The sequence below is a fragment of the Carassius auratus genome, chromosome 18 (genome assembly GCF_003368295.1).
Source record: "Carassius auratus strain Wakin chromosome 18, ASM336829v1, whole genome shotgun sequence".
Taxonomy (NCBI): domain Eukaryota; kingdom Metazoa; phylum Chordata; class Actinopteri; order Cypriniformes; family Cyprinidae; genus Carassius; species Carassius auratus.
The window spans coordinates 22,207,697-22,221,602 of record NC_039260.1 but is presented as its reverse complement, the minus strand read 5'-3'; positions in this window follow the sequence as shown (position 1 = coordinate 22,221,602).

Here is a 13,906-nt window from a genome sequence, read left to right as displayed (position 1 = left end):
TTGCATCCTGAATTGTGTGGTTATTTAAATATACATCTTAGAGAATCATAATTAGAAAGCCAGATAGCATGCTTCGAATTATGAACAGCAAATAATGGCATGAGCCCAATTACTGATGCTCTAAGCCATTTTTTATTGGAAGAGTGAAAAATGAAGGCAATAATAGTCAAGGAAAATAGTGAAAGATGGAGCTTTCAGATCACTAAAATCTGAAACTAAACAATACATCACATCTGGTCATTGTCTTTCTACTCTGCAATGTCAAGAGGTAAGCCACGGAAGAAGAGCGAATGAAAGACTAAGTCCATCACCCATTTATCAAGAGTAAGGTGCATGAAATTGGCTTTTAACCTTGCAGTTAGGAGATTTAATTGGAAATCATGCTTTTGCCAGGGGAGAGGAGGGAGGAGGAAGGTGTCCAAACAGCATGATTAATGACTTTTGGGACATGAGACTTTGAGCTAATGAGAGACTTGGGGAGGGGCTGAGGTTCAGGTGACTAACCAATCAGGACAAGAGGAGTGGAGGAATAAGGTTTGCTGCATTACACTTATCTGCTGGACATGAGTGGCAGCATGTACCAGTGAGGGTAGCTGGTCTGGAACACGGAGCAACAGATGTCACCATGGCCCTTTTGTGAAAGAGCCGTACCCTGCAGTCTTTAACACACCCAGCACCATGCAGGAATCACCTTCCTCACATGTGCAACCCACAACAGATGGACAAACAGTGGAACTGATAGAGGGTAAATGAGAAGGCCAGTTCACACAGCTTGTTTCAACATGGTACGTCGTCAGGGTGTGCTTGCAGAGACATGGTACCGCAATCCTGACTGAGCTCCTACTGTATGTCCATTTTATGCCAGAATGATGCTAGAGCTGGTGCCAAATCTGAAACCATTCAACATGTTTCCACAGTTTTGCATCCAATAATTTAAGGATCCTAATTCAGGAGCATGGTGGTCAGAATTAATCTCTGTAAATGTATTAAAAAATAAATTATGAATAATATATAACAAGAAAAGAAAAAACTGTTTGCAAAAATTATGAGAAATAAGATACTATGTGTGTGTGTGTGTTGTGCTTTCGACTGTTTTGCTTTGGAAAGAAAACATCTAATATAGTAATAAAGTGGTTGTTAAGTTTATTACACTATTTATTTGTGTATATATTATCTTTTTAAGAATATCTTATTGTATATCTAATCTTTAAAGGTTAGATGTCTGTATATCTTTTTTTGTATTCTCCACTCGAATTGAATTCTCAATGTCAGTAGAGCTTGCACAAACTAAAGCAGTTTTATTTCTACCTATATTCTTAAAGGGACAGTTTACCCAAAAATGAATATTCTGTCATTAATTACTCACCCTCGGGTCATTCCAAACCTGTAAGAACTTCATTCATCTTCAGAACACAAATTAAGATATTTTTAACGAATTCCGAGAGCTCTCTGACCCTCCACAGATACAGATCCTTACAAGATCAAGGTTCAGAAACATAACAAGGAGATCGTTAAAAAAAAAATTAAAAACTATATAAGGCTACAAGAATACTTTTTGTGTGCAAAGAAAACAAAAAGAATGACTTTATTCAACAATTTTGTCTGCGCGTCACCCTTGCGCAGTTTTGGAGAGTATCACATATGAAAAAAAATGTATGCAATGCATGTACACGGATACATTGTTTACAATCAGATCAAAGCATAAAAAACATAAACAGCCGCGCACGGTGCTGCTAGCAAAGAATAGCATACCCTATTTTTGTATGTGATACTCTCCAAAATAGTGTTATAGAGTGATGCAGAGGTGATTAATTGTTAAATAAAGTCATTAAATTTGTTTTCTTTACACACAAAATATATTCTCTTAGCTTTTTAAAGTTACGGTTGAACCACTGATGTCACATGGATTATTTTAACGATCACCTTGCTATGTTTTCCTGAGCCTTGATTTGCACGGATCCTTGCTGTCTATGGGAGAGTCAGAGAGCTCTCGGAATGCATAGAAAAATATCTTCATTTGTGTTCTGAAGATGAACAGAGGTCTTACAGGTTTGGAATGACATGAGAGTGAGTACTTGCTGACAGAATTTTCATTTTGGGGTGAACTATCCCTGATTTATATAAAATTTTATTTCTAAATGCATGGTGAAAATATATTTTCTTCTGGATTGTTGAGAGTATATTTTATAATTCATGGAGTGATAAAAAAGATTTGTAAAAACCTACTCTAAAAACTATATGTCAACAAAAGGAAGAAATCATTTTGAAGCTAGCTTTATCCAATGTTCAGATATTGACTAAAAGAAAAAGAAAAGAAAAAAAGACCAAAATGATTCATCAGATTACTTTGCATGTTAAACGATGTTCTCAAAACTCATAACACTTGTAAACAACGCGTGGGAGGCAGCATGCTCATTTTGGGCTTTATACAGTATTATAACAGTTCAACTGGCTGAGCATCACTAGCACTATTATGATGGACAACAGGGTATCAAAATGGCCCCATCTACCCAGGTAAGTCACACCTGAGTATATTCTCTCCTCGCTGTCAATATAAATTGAATCCACACAGAGTCAGCACAGCTCTCAAATATCAGCAGCATATAAATCAGCCCGCTTCCAAAACGAATAAAAGGTACATTTTAAATGAAGCAGTGTAATTTCCAAGCTGCAGATGGGATTCTGGAATATAAATTATGTGCTGACTGTACAAGTAGTTCCACCTGTGCAACTCGATTGGCATATAAACGCATGCCACATGCTGTTTGGCTATTAATTTATTTTTCTATGCACACATCCGCGCATATGGGCTCGAACACTGTAAATATTTCATATCATCATTTAACATTAACTTGTACAACATGCCACTCGAGTGCTTTGCTAAATGTGTGTCCGTAAATAAACATTTTATTTATTTTTTTTCTCCACTGAGCAAGAGGACCGTCATGCACAGCTTTTCCCACAACCAACTAATTTCTGTCCAATCTTGTTGGACCCCTGCAGGGACTGAGGACGTATCCTTGAATAGGAGCCAAACAGTAGTGTATGTTTTAGATTTAAAGGAGCCTGGAGAAGAGCTCTCAGGCTGCTGCGGGGATAAACTAGAGTGGAGCCTGAGATTTTGATATAAATACCTGACCCTTTGCTTCTCACCACTTTCTAATTATATTAGGATTAATTGGCTGGGACCATGAGGGACCGGGGGTTAGGGTATTACTGTGTTAATGTGGAGCACTTTGTCTGGGAGTCCCGGCACTGGTGGGCGACGACCTAATAATGAGACTGGCTTAAAGGTGCGACAAATATAGTGTGGAGTAAACAGCCTGCTGTGGCAAACAGCATCGGGAGCCTTTGATAGGGCTACTTTAACCAAGGGCATTGGATTAAAAAGCTGCTTTACCCATTTATCCATGTGTGACGCTGATATGGAAGTAGCCTCCCGCTGGTACACTCTCAACCGCTATCGACTTCCCAAAGTCCAGTTCAGTTTGCCTGAGGCACCTCTGTCTGCACCGACAGGCCCACTGAGACCGGCTGCCCATCACAAATTACAACATCGCCCGCAATTAACTTCCACTTCAAGTACAAAGTTAAAGTGATTTTTAGTGATCACTGTTTAAACCACTGTGTAAACACTCTTTCTTTCTTAATTCTAGGACTGTGTAAAGACTGTGTAATGGACATCAGTTATCTTGTCTTGCCTTGCTATACCTTTAACTAACTAATAACAACTTTTGCCTCAAACTCCTAAATTGCTGATTATTTATAGTTAGTAAAGTAGTAAGGTTAGTAAGTTATGATAAGGGTAGGATTAAAAGATCTTAAAAATGGACATGTAGAATAAGGCATTAATATGAGCTTTATAAGTACTAATAAACCTCCAATAAGCTATTAATACAGTTTGCATGCTAATAAGCAACTACTTAATAGTGAAACTGGTCCTAAAAATAAAGTGCTAGCTATATTTTGATACCAAAAATTTACTGAAACATTATTGAGTACTTATTAATATTTGAAAAATCTTCAAACGTAAAACATAATTAGGAAATATAAGAAAGTATAAGAAAATATAATTAGGACCCCTGCAGACTATCATCTCTATGTACATTTGAGATTTCTGTAATTTAAGTCATAGGCCTGCACAGTGTTTCTGGTCAATTTTAAAGGTAAATTTTAAACTTTTTAAGAAAAACAAAGAGTTGCCTAAAGAAATTTTGAAAATAAAACTTCCAGTGAATTTCCATTGTTGTTGAATTAATTAAAAAAGGCTTAAGGTTTGGAAAGCTCTGCACCAAATCGAATATAAATATGAAATAAGTTGTCACTTGACAGATGTTTGTTCTTTTTCCAAGCCTAACTTCACTAAATGTTGTTCAATTTCTCAGAAATCAAGACGGCATCTTCATTCATATTAAATAAATTTATATTGATTTAATGATATTTGTATTTGTAAAACAAAAAATACTGAGGAATAAGATCATTTTAAGGCCTTAATTTGTGGAAGGGTGTATTATGACTTTTAAGAACTTCAAACAGCCACTTGTATATTCATCTGAATGTCTTGTTAAATGCCCCTCATCATATGCATGGCTAATAAAGATAGCACTTTAGTATAGGGACCAGTTTAACTAGCTGCTTAATAGCATGCCTAATTAACACATTGGCTGTTTATTAGTACTTTTACATTTACATTTATGCATTTAGCAGACGCTTTTATCCAAAGCGACTTACAGGGCATTCACGCTACACGTTATTTTACCAGAATGTACAGTATGTACTTTTAAAGCACATATAATGAATGACCTTATTCCACCTCCCTAATCCTACCCCACACCTAAACTTTCCCATATGTAGGGAAAATATGTTTTTGTTTTTTACTTGGTTACACCACATGACATTATTAAAGTCATTAAATTTAAAATGATAATAAACCAACACAAATGAAAAAGAAGAATTTTAAACTAGGCTTTGTTTTTCATTTCTTTTCCTGAAGTTGTTAAGTGATGTGACATTCAGCCAAGTATGGTGACCCAATTCGTGCTCTGCACTTAACCCATCCAAAGTGCACTCACACACCGTAAACACACCTGGAGTAGTGGGCAGCCATTTATGCTGCGGCGCCCGGGGAGCAGTTGGGGGTTCAGTGACTTGCCCAAGGGCACCTCAGTCAGCAGAATCTGATTTTACCAAGTGAGACATGTTCCTGGGACAACATCTTTGTTGACCCTGGAACAACATTGTGATTAACCAATCAGATTTGAAGAACAAGTTTATAGATTTTGTGAAGTTTACACTTACAATCACTGTTAGGTGCTTGTACATCAGTGTCATTCATCTATCATTTCCTCTGATTTTAAGGATCACTCATGGTTAAGGTTAGGGTTAGGGGTAGGGATATGGTCAAGACTACAGTAAAATGTTGTTCCAGGGTCAACAAAATATATTGACCTAGGAACACATCTAACTCAGCAATATCAGGACGTGCACCTCAGTCATGGTATTGCCGGCCCGAGACTCGAATCCACAACCTTAGGGTTAGGAGTCAAACTCTCTAACGACTAGGCCACTGTTGTTGTTGTTTTCTGCAGTCTAAGCCAAGTAGCAGCTAGAGCAGCTTCAAGTAGGGGGCAGCTGAACATGTAGTAGATCTCCCCCATCAAGTTAAGGACATGCTGTCATGTTACACTAAACTTAATTAAATGAGCAATTAGTCATCTTAAGCAAAGCATTCCATTTGAAGGAGAAAGAGTTAAGAAAGAACAAAAGAATGGGAGAAAAGTGTGAAAAAAAGGACTGAGAGTGGGCGGCCATGGAGAAGAAAGAGCAAGAGATGGGCAGATAAAGAAACTCAAGACGCTGCTCTGACTATGATAATTATTCCCCTGTAGACCTTGCTGTTGTAACCACTCTCTGAAGTGCACTGCAGGACAGCAGTAGACATTGCCTCCTACAGTCTGTGTACTCGATCAGAGAGAGATCACTTCAGGAGAGACCACTCAACAACTCAGTAACCAAATTACAGTAACAAACCAACTATGTGGGCACGGCAGCTGGTCTCTTTAGATTATGTCTTGATGCTCAGCTATGTAAATTCTATTAGATTTAAATTTAATTATTCACTTTATTTGATATATTAATTTATCCCTGTGATGAAAAGTAGAATTTTCAGAATCAGTACTCCAATTTTCAGTGTCCCATGATCATTCAGAAATTCAGAAGTATGCTGATTTGAATAATAATAATTATAATAGTAATAATAATAATAATTTTATTATAATTCATAGAAAATAAGTATTATATAATCTTATTTTAAACAGAATATATATATATATATATATATATATATATATTTTTTTTTTTTTTTTTTTTATAGAAACATTCTTTTAAATTGTAATAATATTTCACAATAGTATTGTTTTTACTTTATTTTTGATCAAATAAATGCAGCCTCAAAATACATTGTAAAATCAGTAGTGTATATAGAAAGCAGAATACTACCTTTTAGTATGACACATCATGCTTTCATAAATAGCCCATTTTTATTTAGCTGATCAGAAAAATGAATGCAAGTATTAACACACTACTATTGTGTACCCCTTTTGAAGTGTACACAGGACATAAAAAAGTGAATGTAAAATGTTAGATTAAAGAAGAGTCAAAAATGTACAGTAAACATCTATTAGTTCCTTTTAGCTTGTTTTAGTGCAATGGCCACACTATGTAAGGCCTGGCTATTAAATCAGATGTTTTAGCATTTAAAGTGCAGACTTAATCGAGCTGGATGCTGGGTTTTTCATGCCAGAGACTTTTTGAGATGTCAGTACAAATCATTTTATATTTTATTGCTGTATCTGAAAGTCTTGTTTATAATTAGATTTTCCTTTCTTCTTTGTTTTGAGGACACTATTGGACTGCGGATGGTGGCACCAAGAGCCACATATAGGTTTATGAAAGCTTTTTGATTTGATAGCTCTGAGCTTCTGTTTACGCCTTGATTGGGCTTTGTATTAAAATGTTGTCAAGAGCCCAAGTCGTGGATGGCTGGTGCCAAGAAGAAATCATCATGAACTGTGAATCTGTGTGGCGGTAATTACCATGGCAATCAGCAATCTCTTGTAAAAGCGCCTTAAAAAGACAAGGATATTGGAGTGTCTTTTACTATATGACCTCATTAAAATATCACATTTGATGAATACTCTGAATGCACAAAGTGCTAATGATTAACAGCTCTGATGCATAGAAGAGCCCCATTATAAGTCTGAACATGACTTACCGTTTCCCACTGTGGGAACGTTATCACTCCATCACTCAAGATGAAATGCTTTAGGGATAGACTGTACTGTAAACATTGATGAGCACAACAGACAGCTGAATTGAAGGTGATGGTTTGGAGTCTGTAAACATCACACGGAAATATCGTGAGAAGATTTGTTTTGTTTTTTTTTTGTCATATTTCAAATGTCAGCTATTTGCAAACAGCAAAAATAAAACCAATATTTGTGGATTATGATAAGTGAACACATTTTGGACGCCATATGTATTTGAAAAAAGTAACTTATAGTGTTGGGGAAAGTTATTTTCAAAAGCAATGTATTACAATATTGCAGTACAGTAATTACATATTTACTTTTTATGGAACATAGCATGTTGTGTTACTTTTGCTTAACCTTTTCTCATAATTATTGCAGGTTTGCCTCATAATTGTGAGTTTGCATTTCACTGTTTTTATTCATTGTAAGGAATACTCAATATGTTTTAGTGCAAAGATGAATAAATGTGTGTTCACATTTAGTCTAGATTACACAGTGTTTACACAGTGTACACAACGTCTCTCTTGTTAGAAACATGAGGAGCCGAATTCCTCAGAAAGGCAACAGGATGTTGTAAATCAATTCCTAGTGCTGCAAGTCAGAAGCAAGTCCACTAACCAACCAACTCTTTCACAGAACAGCTTTCAACATTAACACCAATAGAACAATTATTGACAATTTCAATTCGGAAATACCTAGCCAAACCAGACTGAAATTCCTAAGGGAACCTTTTAACCTCTGGTCTCCACAGAACATCTTTATGTCAGAGAATGGCACAGAAACTGTCTTTTATAGATGACGATGCACCAAATGAACTCAAAAAGACTTGACATGAATATCAGTCCATTGCTTAACTCCAAATTAATTTATATGTAACACACACATTTGACAAATTGAACATCATGTTTCTAATCACTTATTGTGTATGTCTTTTTAATAACCATTTAATAGCTTAAGGATTCATATTCATGTTTAGTATGTATGTGTCTGAATCTGTTTGCTTGAAACGTTTCTGACCATCAGTTGTTTGTCAAATGTATCATATTTTTGTTACAGGAATCATGTCAAAAATTATACCCTTCAAGAGTGGGAAAATATGGACCACTTGATTGATAAGATAACATATGATTTATCTATGGGTTAAATAAATGTTGCAACACCCCAAGCAAAGACAATATCTAATTGGTCAAGACAACATTTGAGGTGTGGCTGAAAGGCCAGTTTAAATACTCAGGACACCATAAAATTTAGCTTTTAGCTTTTGCTCCTAACTTTTGCCCTTAACCATGCCTTTTGTCATTACATTTAGCGTTCTTTGAGTGTGATTCCAGCGTGCTTCGTCCTTCATGCCTGCTGCTACGGAGCCAAAATGAGAAGAAAAATCACCTAGTTTCATCAAACTTTACTTCTATCCTTTTACTTCAGTTTCTTTTCTTTTCCGTTGAGAGTTTCGTGTTCTGAGTTAAGTTTTGTAACGCTTTGTCTCCAAGTCTGACCTCGAGCGCCTGCTTAAAACTAACCAGCCCATAACTCTGCATCATCAGCCAACGCCCCACCACAGGCTTCCCAAGATGTCACTTCAGCGACTTCTGAACTTCAAGCCAATCAGCAACCTCGGGAAAACCCCTTTTCAACTACGACAAAGGGAACCACCTTTACACAGGCAACACAAGTAACGTACCTCCAGACTCTGATCTGTACTGGTGTATCTAATATAACTTTAACCTCATTGAGGAACTAAATGCGAGAGTTAATTAAGTGTATGATGATTGTTCATGTCTATGGAACTTCACATATTGCTGTAAACTTGGGATTCAACATTTTCATTCTTCCCTAACTTTCTAAAAAAACTAAAATTACCTGCAGAGCTGTAGGTGCTACACAGCCAGAAATAGCAAAAGATTTAGCGGTAACACTTTAGAATAAGGTTCCATTAGTTAATGTTAGTTAATGTATTAATTAACATGAACAAACAATGAATAATACATTTATTACTGTATTTATTCATCTTCGTTAATGTTAGTTAATGAAAATACAGTTATTCATTGTTAGTTCATGGTAATTCACAGTGCATTAACTAATGTTAACAAGCACAACGTTTGATTTAAATAATGCATTAGTAAATGTTGAAATTAACACGAACTTAAGCCCTATTCGGACGGGACTAGTTTTACAGGGGGTCGTTAGAGAAATCTGCGTTTCACAGACGTACTTGGTGATTTTAATCCCGTCCGAATCTGCCACGTCTGTGTTTTTCTCACACAACCTCTGTGATAATTCCAGAGCAAATTACCTACCGTTTTTCAGCAAACTCAGTGATCCTCTGAAAAAACTAATCCCGTCCGAATGCGAATGTCTGTGATTGTCGGTGATATTTTATTTCACAACGCATTTCCTTGTGTGTTTTGGCCAACGTGAATTACCGTAGATGCTCTTACCGTGCGGATGTTTGATAGATTTGCTTACCGGCAAATAAATAATAATAAAAAAATAATACAAATAATAAAATCAAGAGCAAGATCGCGTAAACTGTTAATACCGGCTATTGTAATATCAGCATCAGGTAAGATTACTCACATTCATTTATGTACTCAGTTACATAATGTTTTAATTACATTTAATAAAAAAAAAGGAAAACAAGTTAAACTAAAGGAACCACACATTAACATGGTTTTGCTATACTAGCCATTTAGTATTTATTGTGTAATAATACTAAGGCAATCATTCTGAATAAATGCAATGCACTCATACAGAGCGCGTGATCTCTGTGACGCCCAGATACACAAATCAGACCCTCCCACCTCTGTAATAAACACGGAGATACTAGTCCCGTCCAAATTGGTACATGAAAATCACAGACGTCAGGTGGTAAGAATCGAAACTCAAACGTAGTTTAGAAAACTAGTCCCGTCCGAATAGTGCTTAAGACTTATAAATGCTGTAGAGGGATTGTTCTTGCTTAGTTCATGTTAATGAAAGTAGTTAACTAACATTAACTAATGGAACCTTATTCTAAAGTGTTACCGTTTATATGTCTTAGGTTTATCTAATAAAGCCTTATTAGAGAAGTATCTTGTGTTTTGTGCTTACAAGTTAATGTCTTAAACTGCCAATCTTGTTACTGTGCTAACTGATAGTGTTTTCACTATACTTTGGATCTTAATATCCAGCACAGATTTGATGTTAAACGGCTCGTTCAGTGAATCGCAGGGCGTCTCAGTGATCAGCCGTGAAACAGTGATTCTGTTCAAATTCCCTTTAAAATCATAAATGATTCCCTTTGAGCTAAACTGACTTGGTTTCCCTTACAGTGGCATTACTTTATTTTTATTTATTTTTTTGGTATTTTCTTGTAAATTGAAGAAGTAATGCATTGCTTTACTAGTTACTTGGGGGGGAAGTAATCTCATTAAATAATTCACATTACCTGTAATGTGTTACCCCCCAACACTGGTTGATTATGTTCTCACATATTCAGCTTCATGGAAAGATGAGATGTCATGAATTTACATGAGCAGATTTCCACAACAACAGTTACTCTTGGTTGTAGGAGAAAGCAGTTTGGCATCATGCTGATGCACATTATTTCTAAAGCAACTAATGTAGATTCACTACATTGTCTGAGCAAATGTATCATTTGCAAAATGACAACAAAAAAGTATTTGTTTGCAAAGCATCTATGATCTCACAAAAAGAAAAAAAATCAAGCTCTTTTCTTGATGCAGTTTAAAAAAAACATCTTGCTCTATAGGCTCTTGCCTAATGAACGATGAAAGTCATTTTAGGTCCTTTCACTATAATTTCACACTGATAGTCCGCTCTTAGTCTGTTTCATCATGTCAGCAGTGGATGTGATAAGTGTCTTCTATACACATTTGCAATCTGAAGCAAGACAAATGCCAAAGCAAATCTTCATTCTAAGTTTTTAAAAGAATGTTTGAATTTCTAAGTCGTATATATGAGCTGTCTATGAAAGTTAAGTATGTGCTGAAATCTATATAGGTATACTTTACTCAAAATGAAAAGAAACTGTTGTTTACCTAGATTTCTTTCAGGAACACAAAAGTAGAAATTCTGAAGTCACTCTTTTCCAATTAAAAAATGTACTGCTTTACACTATATAATTATACAATATCCTACACTTTACACAGCTGTCATTTCTTATTGTCCAATAATCTCACTGATAGTAGGACTATGATGGCTTTGATTTGAAGTACACCACAATCTTGACTTCTGTCCAAGTTCTCTTTGGGGAATCCGATTCATGAATGAATCATTCTTATGAAATGGATAATTTGATTCAGTTATCAAAAACAGGAAACATAACAATGTGTTCTTGATTCAATGATCCAGTCACAGGCAAGAGCTCACTGGAGGAGAACATTATCTATTGAACAATATATCACCACACACTGACCGCTTTAATGCTGATTTTACAGTCTTTTTAACGTGTGGAAGCTCCAATCAGCAATGAATGTAATTGCATGGAAGAGAGTACCCAATGAGTGACCAATATGGATGACAGAATTTTCCCTTTTTAAATAAAAGTATAACTCCATCAGATTTTTGTTTCTAGCAGAGGATTCCATTAAATAAGGTAAGTGCTGAAAATGGGAGGTGCTGCCAGGGAACGATACATTGACGGAGAGAGAGAAAGCGTGCAAGCCTCAAGCTAATATTACTCTCACAGTCCTCTACTTGCACAGGTTAGTGCTTTAAAACAGATTTGAGCTTTCCCCTGTGTTGACACCTCATGGTTTTATTCTGAGGTAATAGGACGCCTGAGGAAGGCCAAAAAAGGGGAATTGGAAGGGGATGAAAAGAATGAGATGGAGAGAGAGAGAGGGGTGAAAGTTGTGAGGTGCATTTTAACAGATTGAAGTACTCAAGGTTACACCTGTGGGCACCCAAGTCACCTCTACATGATCAAAACACCGGTTCCCCTTTAAATCCTGATGGCCAAAACATCCTAAACCAGGTCAGAACCTTCAAACACAATCAGTCTGAGGTAGTACTGAAAAAATAGTTCAGTCTATAGTTATATGCACACGTAGTATTTCTTCACACATGACATCACCAACTACTGGCCTGGCATTCACAATGAAGCCTTTTTAATTGTTTTCATTGATCCGTGTGAACAGGGACCATTTTGACAATGTTGTCGTCTGTACACAAAACTTTTCAAAAATGCAAAGGAAAACCTTTCTGTTTTACTACATTGTCGTCATGTAAACATCCCCTATAATGGTATGACCCTATAAAACTATACATATACATAACCCTATAAAAATCAATATACTTACTGTAAACAAATTTGTCTCTTTTATTAACAACCCAGCTCAGCCAATCTTTCGAGGTCTTTATAAGTGTTATTTTTACTGTTTTTTATTTTTACTGAACATCAATACTTGTGTGAAAAGGGTGTTACTGTACATAAGGATGTCTTTCAATGTTTCTCAAAATTGTTTTTTTTTATATGCAGTGTTTCCAAATAGGCAGTTTGAATGACATGTAGACTGGGTTTTCCTGTCTTATCAAAGAAGTGCAAGATGTTTCCACGAAAGATGTTTTGGGAAATAACATCTCTGATAACTACGGGAATGGAAATAGCAGCAACTCATTTCTGCATGGATTCTCGCTAACAGCTGTCTGGAAAGATTTAAATATAACATGGGGAAACTGCATTATTCATGGCATTTAACCAAGGAAATAATGAGTGTTATCGACCTATAACGTATACACCTGACACTACACTTGCCGTGAAGAGTCACACTTTCCCACACCATCCACACTGAGGTCATTACTTCGGTTGACTCCTGAATCTCTGAATGGTGAGGCAATTCCCGTGAATGGCTACTGAATAATTCATGGGTTCATATTATGTTGGTAAATTATTTTATACGATCGGGAAAGATTTATCTTCAGCACTAGGGCCAGTGAGGGGGAAAGCTAACGTCTGTATTATTCTGAAGTAATGGCTGAAGATGTGAGCAGTGCCGCTGAAGTGTTCACATTCGATATTCATAGGCAAAAGTACGGTGACTATCAAGGGTCAAATGACTGCCATCAGTACACAACACATTTAGCTGTTTTCGCTACTTCTAGTCATTTTTTTTCCATGTAAAAAAGGCGATCCAATCCAGCTGGTGTTTTTTTTTTTTTTTTTGGCTGCCACTGACATGTCCCCACTTTAATGGCAGTTGAAAATAAAACTCAATAAAGATTAGACATGAAGTGGTGTCAGAGTGACAGAAAGCACCATTAGAGTGACGCGCCGCAGACCCGCTCTGCTATTTGCCTTGCTTAGCAGAGAGAGATACTGAGACGTGTCTTAACAATATCAGCGAAGTAATGGTGCAGCGGGGCCTGGAGAGAAAGATAGACTTCATTTGAAATCACAGATAGAGAGAGAAGGCTTACTCCTCTGAGATATTCTGCATGGGAGGGCTGTGTCGTCGGTAGAAAATAACTGCAGAATGTGAACCGTTCATGTGGCTTTCTTTCTAAAATGGTGACACATCCGACACCTCATTAAACCTTGTTGTAATTCATGTGAGAGGACCACATTTTATGTATGACTTTTCATGGATTGCTGC